This window comes from Monodelphis domestica, chromosome 3 (assembly GCF_027887165.1).
Source record: "Monodelphis domestica isolate mMonDom1 chromosome 3, mMonDom1.pri, whole genome shotgun sequence".
NCBI classification, from domain to species: domain Eukaryota; kingdom Metazoa; phylum Chordata; class Mammalia; order Didelphimorphia; family Didelphidae; genus Monodelphis; species Monodelphis domestica.
In genome coordinates this window covers 355,343,343-355,355,033 of record NC_077229.1, presented here as the reverse complement: position 1 = coordinate 355,355,033, position 11,691 = coordinate 355,343,343, and positions in this window count along the sequence as shown.

The window sequence follows — 11,691 nt, the reverse complement described above, 5'->3', positions numbered from 1 at the left end:
ACAAAGCCTCCTCCAAGATTGTAAAGGTTAAAAGATGAGGGGTCTCCTAGGAGCATAGAGCTTTAGGGGGTAAAGGAAAAAAGAACCAGCCTAAAGCACTCACCAAGCACTCTAAGAACTTCTCCCAGTCATCTCACTGGCAAGCCACAAACACCAAATCACCAAGATGCCAAGCATGCCGCCACACACTCCCCACACTGCTGAGTCCAATGTCTCTGCGAGAGAGAATGAGAGCCAGTATGAGAGAGCCCCAAGAGAGAAAATGATGTGAAATATATAGACTGTTCTTTACATCACTTTCTGTGTCTCACATGTACCAATGATAGCTTAAGCTTGACTTAGGACAGCCTAGGGGGGTCTGGTAGTTGTTTTTATTTCTCACTTGCTAGTATATATGGGTCATAGGCCATTCTCCTCAACACTTAATCCTTAAGTAGGGGTGTATACATTTCTGGTTGCTAGAATTCTTGACTAAGCAGGGTAGAGAAAATCTAAAATTCACAGTTCCAAGATTTTTGGAGGTGGAGCTAAAGACTTTGCTTGGTATCAACTCAGAAACTGTAACAGAACAGGATAAATGATACAGAAAATAAACCACCTCCCTCCCCTCCCCCCGCCCAGGCCAAGATAAATTTCAGAAGAACCAAGGAGTAAGAAGGAGTCCTAGGAAAGGAGAAGGGACTTCTTCCAGACTTACTGGTTCATTTCATGGACATATGGATGAACTGTGAGTTTCATCCTCTCCAAACAGCAGGAAAAAGTGGGCACAGGGAAGAAAGTAAGATAAGAGAAACTATCACACTCTGTTTTAAAGATATATTTTATTCCAGTAAGGTAGCCAATCAAGCAAAGCTAAACCACCCAATAATAAGGGATGCAAAGTCCTTTTATGTTATGGTATCTGGATATACTCCAAAAACCTCCTTATGGTACTTCCATTTTAGGAGTTTATAACATGACAACATAACCACTTTTTCAAATCACAACACTTAAAATACTTGAAGAACATTACCATGTCACTACCTAAATCTTCTTTCCAATTGGTTAAAGCTACTCAGGTCCTTAAAAAATTTTTTTTATATGACATAATCTTAAGGTCCTTCTTTAACCTCTGTCATATTCCTCTGAACCTTTACAACTTATCAACTCACTTCTTATAATGTTACAAAGAAATTAATGTGGTTATATAAATATATACACATACATACATATAGCACTGAACTTTTATATCTTAGTCCTGGATTCTCAAAATCTAATGTCACTCAATAATGTTTTAATTTATTTGTTTCTTTATTATTTTTGTTTGTTTTGTTTTGCTTTTCATATCACACTGCTGACTTATAAAACCTGCAATTCATAGAAACTTCTAGACCAGGGATGGCACCATTTAGAAACCAAGTGTCTAAACTGCTCCATGTGAATCCCCCCTCCCTCCAACTTACCCCAGACAGGGGAGGGATGAAGCATTCTCATTGGGCTGCTGGACAGAGGAGTGGGCCAGGTTAGAAATGTCCTTAGGTAGTGTGAAGAGGGAGAAAGGAGCAGCCCCCTCCAGCATATGTGCCATATGTTCGCCAACATGGCTCTAGACATTTTTCTGACAAACTACCAGGGAGTCATGTGTCTTCTATTTCATGAAGCTTACTTTTGAACTCATGGCATTGATCTCTATAAAATTTTGTCCTATAGTTTGTCCAATCATCTAACTTGTCAGGGAAATAAAATTTTACTTAAAAATGGGGTTCATAGAAACATAGGATTGTAACTAAAAGTAGCTTTGGGAATTGTTGTTGAAAAAGCTGAATTCTAGAGAGTTTAAGAACCAAATCTAAAGATGGAGAGAAATTAAGAATCACAGCCAGAATACATACAGATATTTTCACACACGACAAATGCAATGCTGTTTTCATTTGCCCCATTCTAGTTATTAGACCTATCATGAACAAAGATAGAAATATAGGTTAATATGGGACAACAACTTAAAAGTGCAGAGTGCAGTTACATAATTAATGGAGAAGAGGAACAAAAAATAAAATAATTTAATAAATAGTATTTACATATAACTACCACAAAATCTTAATAAGTTGAAATGGGTGGAGTTTGAAATATTAATGTCAATAAATTTTCCCTTAGTAACTCAACATTATGCAAAATCAGTTAATGAATGAATGCATAAATGAATATTTAAGAGGTTTTCTACATACCCTTAATTTAATAATTAGAGAGAGCACAGAACATTCAATTGAACAGGTCATGCAATATGCATTCATTATGAATGAGACATAGCAATTTGTGTTGAATCAATCAAAAGCATTAATATAAGTGAAAGTAACCTATTTAATCAATTTCCAAATTAGTTACCACTTATACAAGTCCTTTAGGTGTGTATACTAAAATGACAATCTACTCTAGGCTTGTGCATGTAAATGTCTGGTAGCCTAGAATAGAGAATACAAACCATGGTAAAGAGAAGGAAATACTTAAGAAGGAGGAGAGAAGAGTCCCCTTCTTCTTTTCTCTTCTCTTCTTTTTGTCAGAAAAAGGAATTGTGAACTTTGGAAAATTGCGAATTTCTGTTTGACCTCCGTATGCTAGTGGATAGGAATATCTTCATTAGGATCCAAGAAAAAAATTGACTCTACGGACAAGGGCAATTCCAGTATTTAACAAGGATTTCAAGACAATAGAGCTTACTAATAGTTATCATCCTGAAAACTCTACAAAAGGGATAAAAAAGAATAAACAGGAAAAAATGTCCATCCAAAGATGAAGTATGAGTTCTTACTTTGTCATATGCTGAAAGTTTGAGCCCACTTTTTCCCTATCTCTTTATGTATTTGTGAGGCACTATAACTTCAATATCAGGAGATAGGTAGCAAAAATCATCATTAATTCTCTGGAATCATAGTTGTTCTTCCTAATAATCAGAAATCTTAATTCTTTCCATGCTGTTAATATTCACTTTGTTGTACTCAGTATTTTGTTGAAATAAAAAATAAATATTTTTTTCATTTTGTAAACACATGAACAAGATGAAGAGCAATAGTTAACAACATAGTTTTATAAAGTTTGGAAAACATTTCCTCCATCATCCTCTTTTAGTAGAAGAGCAAAGTGAGGTTAAGAAACCTTGTGATCTATTTGTACCCAATTGCAAAGTCAGATTTTGAAGAACTACTCTCAATTTCAAGTAAAAATTTCATGAGAACTTTTTATCGATGCAAGTTACTCTTCTAGGTGTTGGAGAAACAAAGGGAAATTAAAAAAAAAAAAACTTACCTTCAAGTTACTTGGATTTGCTTGAGTGACCTAACATTTGTAAAAATATGTACATACAATCTAATTTGAAGGGATCTGAAGAACTTAAAACTGGTGATAAAGAAAAAAATTCCTAGGGCAACTCTCTCCTGTGTTGAAAACTGAAAACAGATGATTTCTAGTAGCAGAGATAAGAAGAAAACATCTCAGAAATGAAGATTGACATATATATGTGAGAAAATGAAAGATGCAATTTGGGAGAGAAGCAATTGTTTAGTTTGTCTGGAATATACAGTACACGAAAGTAGGATGATATGTCTGAAAGGTGAAGTTGTAGCTAAACTAAAAGAGACATAAATTGCTAGACTAAGGATTTTATATTTTATTTTAGAGACTTTAAGGAGTGTACATGAAATTTTTAGAGCAGACCAATACCATGAAAAGAACCATGACTTAAGAAAAATATTTAGAAATATCTCTAAAATATCTGGACTGAAAAGGACTGTAGAGACTAAAAGGAAAAAATAAAAATTCAGCGTTCTTTCCACATATATAATATTGCTGAGTGTTACAATTTCAAGTGAATGTAGAAAAATCAAATAACTTCCCTATCAGTAATAAAATAATTCAAATAAAATTCATGTTCATTTTTTTACACACAATAATTTACCTGAAAGTTTTGGTCAATGTATTTAAAATATAATGAATGCCAGCGTTTGTTCATAAACATTTATTCCTTTCATTGATATCAGTATGTTGAAATATTTTCCCACAATTTAAAAAAGCATGACCCCTCATAAAAATACCTTCTTCACTCTCCTATTCAGCACTTTAGAAATCCTATGTATTTATTATAATCTTTAAGCCAGTGAATACCTTTTCTTCCAAATTCTTATTTGTGTATTCAGCTATTCGGTATTTTGGGACATTTTGTTGAATCTAGCAATGGTAATTGTTAAAGTGGAATACTGCTGAGATCATGATTAATGGCAACAACTAACCTGGACCTTCAAAAAGACCTAAAACTGAGAGTAATTGAGTTTTTGCTAACCATTGATGTGTGGCACATAAAATGGATTAAAAAAATAATGCATACTATGCTTTACTAGTAGATTAAATTTTTTAAAGCATTAGAGGATTTTTCTGTAATAGGTAAATTATAAGATTTCATTTTATAATACACTCTAGTAATATTTGGTAATATTTTTTACTACAAATGAATGAATGTTGTTCTTCACCCTTGCTTATTTTTTATGAATGGTCATAATAGGTTTGGGTATAGTGAGATAACAGTAAAAGATTAGGAAAACATAAACAAATTATACTGCATATCCTTATAGTTAGCCCTTATTAAATGCTTTCTCTAAGGTGCTTCCTTTTATGTAACCCTAAAAAAAATGGCATTTAAAATGCCATCACTTGAAAATTGTTTTTGGTCTCATTCCACTGCTAAGCCAGGTGGTCCCATATGACTGCCCTGATATTCTCAGGCATGACTCCAGATTATAATTTTAATCAAAGTTAAAACAAATTTACAAGCAGAATGTATGGATCTGAGAGTGAGGCAAGGACTTTTTAAAAAAATAATTTGAAAGTTTAATTAAGAACCTTGTATTATTTTTAAATTTCCTATGTAAATACAAAGAACATTCTCTGACCTTTCTTGTAATTTACTGGAAAGAGTTTCCACAAAGTACAATAATTGATTCATTATGAAATTAATCACCATTTGAGTAAAGTAATAGAGTGCCCCAAAATGCTAACCACTATAGTCAGGATGGACTTGTTTAAAGATATATTAGAGAATACTATCGTATTAAAATATATTAACTACTTTGTAGACTAAAATGACATTCATAGTCATAATTAACAGCTTAATAAATTAAATTACATATAAGATATTAAGCAAGGATATTACAAACAAATATAGCAGAAAATATATTTAAAATGAATATTACCTCTTTCCATATAAAGATGCACATTGATTACTTTAGCACAGGTTGGAAAACTATAATCCATTGACCAAATATTGCATGATGTCTGTTTTTGTATAGCTCGAGAGCTATACAAAAGCAAGTAGTAGATCCTATGTGCCCCCATAGCTTATATGTTGCAAAGCCTGTCTGATTTTCACAGCCTTTATTAACTTTCAGAAAAATAAATATCACTTACAAATTATGAAATTGGCTTCTTCAGAGACACACTAGAACACATTTATTCCAAAAATATTGCTCCTCAAATTATGTACCTTGAGAAAATATAAAGGGTTCAAGTTTTCAGCTGTCAAAATATAAAAATCAAAACATTTTTTGCTCCTTGAAATTAACCTCAGAAAGTCTAATGTTTTCTTCTATTCCAAATAGTGATAATCATTTATTCTTTGAGGATAGATTTATTTCTCAAATTGACACTGGTCTGTTAATACAGGAATATTTAATAATGTGAGTGGTCAAACCAGGTAATACCAATTGTTAATAATATAAGAGGAGTGTTGTTTTCACTCCTGGGAGCCATATTTCCAATGAGACATTAACAGGCTGAAGTGTATTTACTAGACTCACCAGGATACTGAGGGAACTCAAAGCCATATTGCATAATAATAGTTGTAATTTTATAGCATTTTAAGGTTATTGAAAAGGTCAAGATATATTTGCAACACTTAAACCATTGAACAAACCTGTGAAGCAGATATTACATATATTATTATACCAGTTTACATCATGACATAATCACTGTTCGTGACAATATGAAGGGTTCTATTATAAAATAGGAATTATACTTTTTTAGTAATATTTTACTTTCATTGAATTTTTCTACTTGGCCTATGGAAAACAGCCCTAGAAACAACAGGTGAGAGTTTCAAGGAGGTAGATTAAATTCCAACAAAAGGAATCATATTTACCAATTTAATCTGTATGAAAGTGTAATGGACTTCCTCATAAGGTAGTGGGTTTTATATAAAAGGAAATGTTTGAGTGAAAACTAAATTACTATTTCTGAGAGAAAAATATGGATTAGATTAATGATTCAGTTAGAGTTGGACTAAATTTCAACTATGATCTATAGCAAATCTTTCACAATATATTTGAGGTAAAGCAAGGAAGTTTGAATATAATATTGGAACTTGTCAGAAGGAGGAGAGAAAGGAGACTGAAAGAGAGACAAAGGGATAAAAGAAAGAGAAAAAGAGGCAGAAACAGTGAGACAGTAGTAGATAGACAGACAAATAGGACAGACAAATAGGACAGACAAATAGGACAAATAGAGACTGACTAAAAGGGAGAAAAGGAAAGAGAAAGATTATGTGTCTATTGCTGGAAAATTGATCCTGAAAGACATTCTGAATATGAATTCAGAAACCATTATTAATAATACTATTTTTATTAAAATTAATAAATGTCTTCAGAAAATGAAATATTTCAGGAATTACATTTATTTTATGTTTACTATTCTTATATACAAAAAACCCCACAACAATTAAAATGGATACCCAGAGAATTAGAAGTATCATATTAGAAAAAAAATATGTGAACTTTTCTTCAAAGTTGAAAGACATACATCCATAGGACAATAAATTTGGGCTGCATAATGAAGGGAAGTGATACATTCAATGGTCAAAATAGCCAAATTAGTATAATCAGAAAACCCTACTCTGTTATTTTAGCAAGAAATAGAAGGGGCAAAAGTCAGCTTTGATTTATTTCCTAGGTTCCCATATCAAACATGTCTGATATCTTTCAGTTTTAACTGGTCAATCCAAGGCTCAAGGCAGTGAAAATTAATAAAGAAATTTGAATAAACTTACTACCTCAGTTGAGTTATCTGACATGATCTTTAGTTAACGGTTCACTTAGGGTATTGAATTTGGCAGTTGAAATTTTAGTGATGAATCTAGTTTTGACTTAATGGGAACTATGAGATACTTAAATATGTACAACAAGTATACCTCATTAAACCAGTATGTGTGGTCCTTCCACTATTACAGGTTAAGATTCATAAGTTATTTGACATTCAAAAACATTTGAAGGTCCTACTAGGCACCAGTTACTATATTAAGAGCTACAGTTATACAAAGAAGGAGAAGACAAGTACCCTTCTTTTGTAAGAAGGTAGAGAAAACATGGTAGTTTATGCTAGGCATGGAATACCACCAGAAGAAAATACCCTTAATGGGTATATATATTAGTTACTGTTATCAAAATAATCCATAATATGGTAATCTATAGTACAGTAAGAACAGCAAATTAAGTTATACTACAATAAGATTAAAATTAATATCCAATAACTCCAAGTATTATATTTTATAAGATTTATTAATAATAACATGAAGTAGAAGAAATAAAAAGAGAAAAGTAAAGCCTGAGTGAAGAAGTTTTCCTGACTGCAATAGTGGGAGAAGAGTGATCAAGGGTGGGGTTATGAAAATTTAACCTCCAAAATGTAAGAATGTAATGCAAGGAATGAAAGTGGGATTCTGGGAAATGGAGTCCTGGGGTACAAAATTCTAATTACACAACCCCCCCTGTAATTCCAATGGAAAACAAGCATGTAGAAATTTCCCGTATTTAAATGCCTAGTTTTCCCATAGAATCAGTACACATAACCAACTTATATACCTAAAGATCTTTTACTAGAGGTACTTACAATATTGCATTCTTTAAGGGGAAACTATAATAATTTGGAGATAAGAGGGAAATAAAAGAGAAAAACAATCTTAGGTATATTGAGAAAAAAGCCAATTGGGGGCCAGTCCCCTTTGTCATAAGAGTATGCATTCAAAATAAATGTATTCAACCTCCTCCACTTCAAATCACCACATCCCAAAGTTCACTCTAGATCTTTTAGTGCAGTGTGTGGTCTCTGCAGGAATCTTCATGGTGCCTTCTCCAAACAGTTAACTTTCTTGTTTTGGGGAGGAAATAAGTTTCTTATCCTAAAATTATTCTTAAAAGAATTTGAACTTTTCATTATAGGATAATAATACAATCCACCCTGATGAGGGTCTTAACAAATACACAGATCACTCAAGGATACATGGATGAGTTATAAGGTATATGAATCAATTGTCAAAAGAAATAAAAAATATTTAAAAATCCAAATAAATAAGAAATCCAAATAAATAAGAATAAATAACTTCTAGATAAAATGTCAAATATCAAAGCCCTATGTGTAAAAATGCTAAAGTAAGGGAAAATTAAACCTGTAACAGGTCCTTGGATCAGGTCCCAATTAAAGTGATGTATGTACCACAAGCCTGTAGTAGCAATTATGGACAAATATGCACTTACCCAACAGCAGTCAGGACTAGAGAAAATTGGCAGACTATGAAAGACAGAAAAAGGACTAAATTTTGAAGCAGACAGGAAATAACATTCCATGGTCTGATTTTACCTTTGCTTTCAGGGATAGGGGAGGCAGAATGGTAGCCAAACTTAATAAATTGTTAGAAGTGTGGATTTGGCACAAGGGAATTTTGCATCTGACTTTGCAAACAGTTGATTCCTCAAACCCCAAAATAAGTTCAAGTCCCCTTTCTTGGTGAAGAATCTCATCAATCCCACCAGTATTGATCAGTCTCCTTGACTTTGTGATCTTTGGCACTGTGAAAGTTAACTTTCTGCTTGTTGGCACTGTGCAGTGGCTCTTTAGTGATCCCTTCTCCTGGAATCAGGCACAATCATTAATCAAAGTTCCATAATATTTAACAATAAATGGCAGGTTTCAATAGCCTAAAATTTTTGGGTATGCATTGGTATTAGACCTAATGGATATTGTAAATTTAGTGCAAAATTAAAAAAAAACATTAATACTGGTAAAATGCAACAAGTACAAAAAATGAGAAAAGGAAAACTCAAATACTCCATTGGACATACAAGGAAGAACAATAATAAATTATATACATATTTATATACACATATGTGTATATAAATATATATATATATATGTATAGTTAACAATCAGTAACATACTGTGTCAGTCAAGGAGAGGAAGAATACAAAAGTTTCTCACCCAAAAATGAGGTACATTTTTTTAACTTGTTTTTGATCCACAGTGTGAGTGCACATGATTTTCACTAAGTAACAGCTTCTTGAAACAGTAGGACAGCAGCAAATGCACATTTAAAGTAATATCAAAATACCCCAAATCACAAAAGCACATTTAATGACAATAGTAAACAAACCCACTATTTTTTAGGATTCACACAAGTTGCTGTGCGACACCTTAAAAAAAATCTTTGAAGCTCATGGATTCTTGTCACAAGTTCTCCAGATCTAGTCACTCTTTCAACCTTGACTGATATATATTTTTAAATTTTATTTGGTCAATTTAAAACATTATTCCTCAGTTACAAAAACCATATTCTATTCCTCCCTCCCCTCCCCCACCCTTCCCATTGCTGATGTGCAATTCCACTGGGTATTACATGTTTCACTGATCAGAACCTATTTCCATGCAATTGATGTTTGCACTAGGATGTTCCTTTAGTGTATATATCCCCAATCATATCCCTCTCGACCCAAGTAATCAAGCAGTTGTTTTTCTTCTGTGTTTCTATTCCCACAGTTTTTCCTCTGAATGTAGATAGTGTTCTTTCTCGTAGATTCCTCCAAGTTTTTCAGGATCACTGTATTGCCACTACTGGAGAAGTCCATTACATTTGATTGTACCACAGTGCATCAGTCTCTGTGTACAATGGCCTCCTGGTTCTGCTCCTTTCACTCTGCATCACTTCCTGGAGGTTGTTCCAGTTCCCATGGAATTCCTCCAGTTTATTATTCCTTTGAGCACAAATAGTATTTCATCAGCAACATATACCACAATTTGTTCAGCCATTCCCCAATTGAAGGGCATCCCCTCATTTTCCAATTTTTGGCCACCACAAAGAGTGCAGCTGTGAATATTTTTGTACAGGTCTTTTTCCTTATTATCTCTTTGGGATACAAACCCAGCAGTGCTATGGCTGAATCAAAGGGCAGACAGTCTTTTATTGCCCTTTGGGCATAGTTCCCAATTGCGCTCCAGAATGGTTGGATGAATTTACAACTCCACCAACAAGGAATTAATGTCCTGACTTTACCACATCCACTCCAGTATTCATTACTTTCCATTGCTTTCATGTTATTGGCTGAGATATTTTTAACAAAGACTATTACTGCCATAATTCCAAAGTACAGCTGGAGAAACTAGAAAAAATCTCCATACAATTGATGAAAACCTTTTGGATCTAAAATGTCCATTCTGATAGAAGGTTAGAATAAGCTGAAGAGTAGAAATTTAAAAAAAAATTAATTAAAAAATCAAAACATCCAGGTGTCACTAGGTGTCATTGGAAAATACTTCCCACCTCTCATATGAGATTATAACCCATCCCAGGGTAACAAAGCCCCTTGCGAAACCTCTGTCCTCTGGTATGAGACTGTAACAGCATAAAAGGTATATCTTTGTATGTCCCATCCATTGCAATGTGGAGGCAAGGAGTACAATAGTGAAAATCATTTCAGATGTCTCATCATTTACATTTTTATAAATGCAGAGGTAGGGAATACAATAGTGCTATTGCACTTCACTTCAACTGCTAAATGGACCCTTACCTCATGTAACAAATAACTCAAAGACAGGCAAATGATCAGTCACAGGTAGTGGTGCTACTAGATATTTGAAAATCACTTCAGAAGACCCTTTAAAATCAATTCAAATTTTTACCTCATTAAATTCTCCAAAGATTATATATAGGTTGTAAGTAGTTTGATAGAGTCCATACATCATCATCTATGTGATGATTAACAAAGACAAAAAGGAATAAAATGTTGTTAAAGCAACATGTGACATTTATGTATCTGGTGTAAAACCCAGCATCTATAAGGACCTATGGTTTTGCAATAACAAAAAGGGTTTGTCCAAGTAGACTATGGAATTTTACAGTGGTATTTTTTCTAATCCAGGCATAGGGGGAGGTACAATAAAGACAATGTAATAGAACATATAACTAATGGCCAAAACATAGTAGCTGAAAATGGCTTAGTGTAACAGAAGATATTAGATTGGATCTATATGTGAACTTAAAATTAAAAAAAAAATAAATGATAAAGCAAACAATCAGCAAATGCAATGTATGTGGCAGAGTACAGGCACTGAACTCAAGAGTCCTCTTCTCTAATTCCAATAGTTGCATTACAGAGACTTCTTCACTATTTAGAGGGAAACAAACTTAAAACAGTTTATATCAATAAGAATGGGGTTGGAAAAGGCTTAAAATTCACCTCCATACTCATTAAGGTTCCTTCCCCTCTCAAGTATCATCATCAATCTAGATTCCTTTGGTCACACTTCTGGGGTTCCTCATATCCCCACTGGGCACAATGTGTACAAATCCCATTTTTGATGTATTACAGAGACTGGGCAGGCCAAAATGGCAAAGGGGTATAGGGAGAT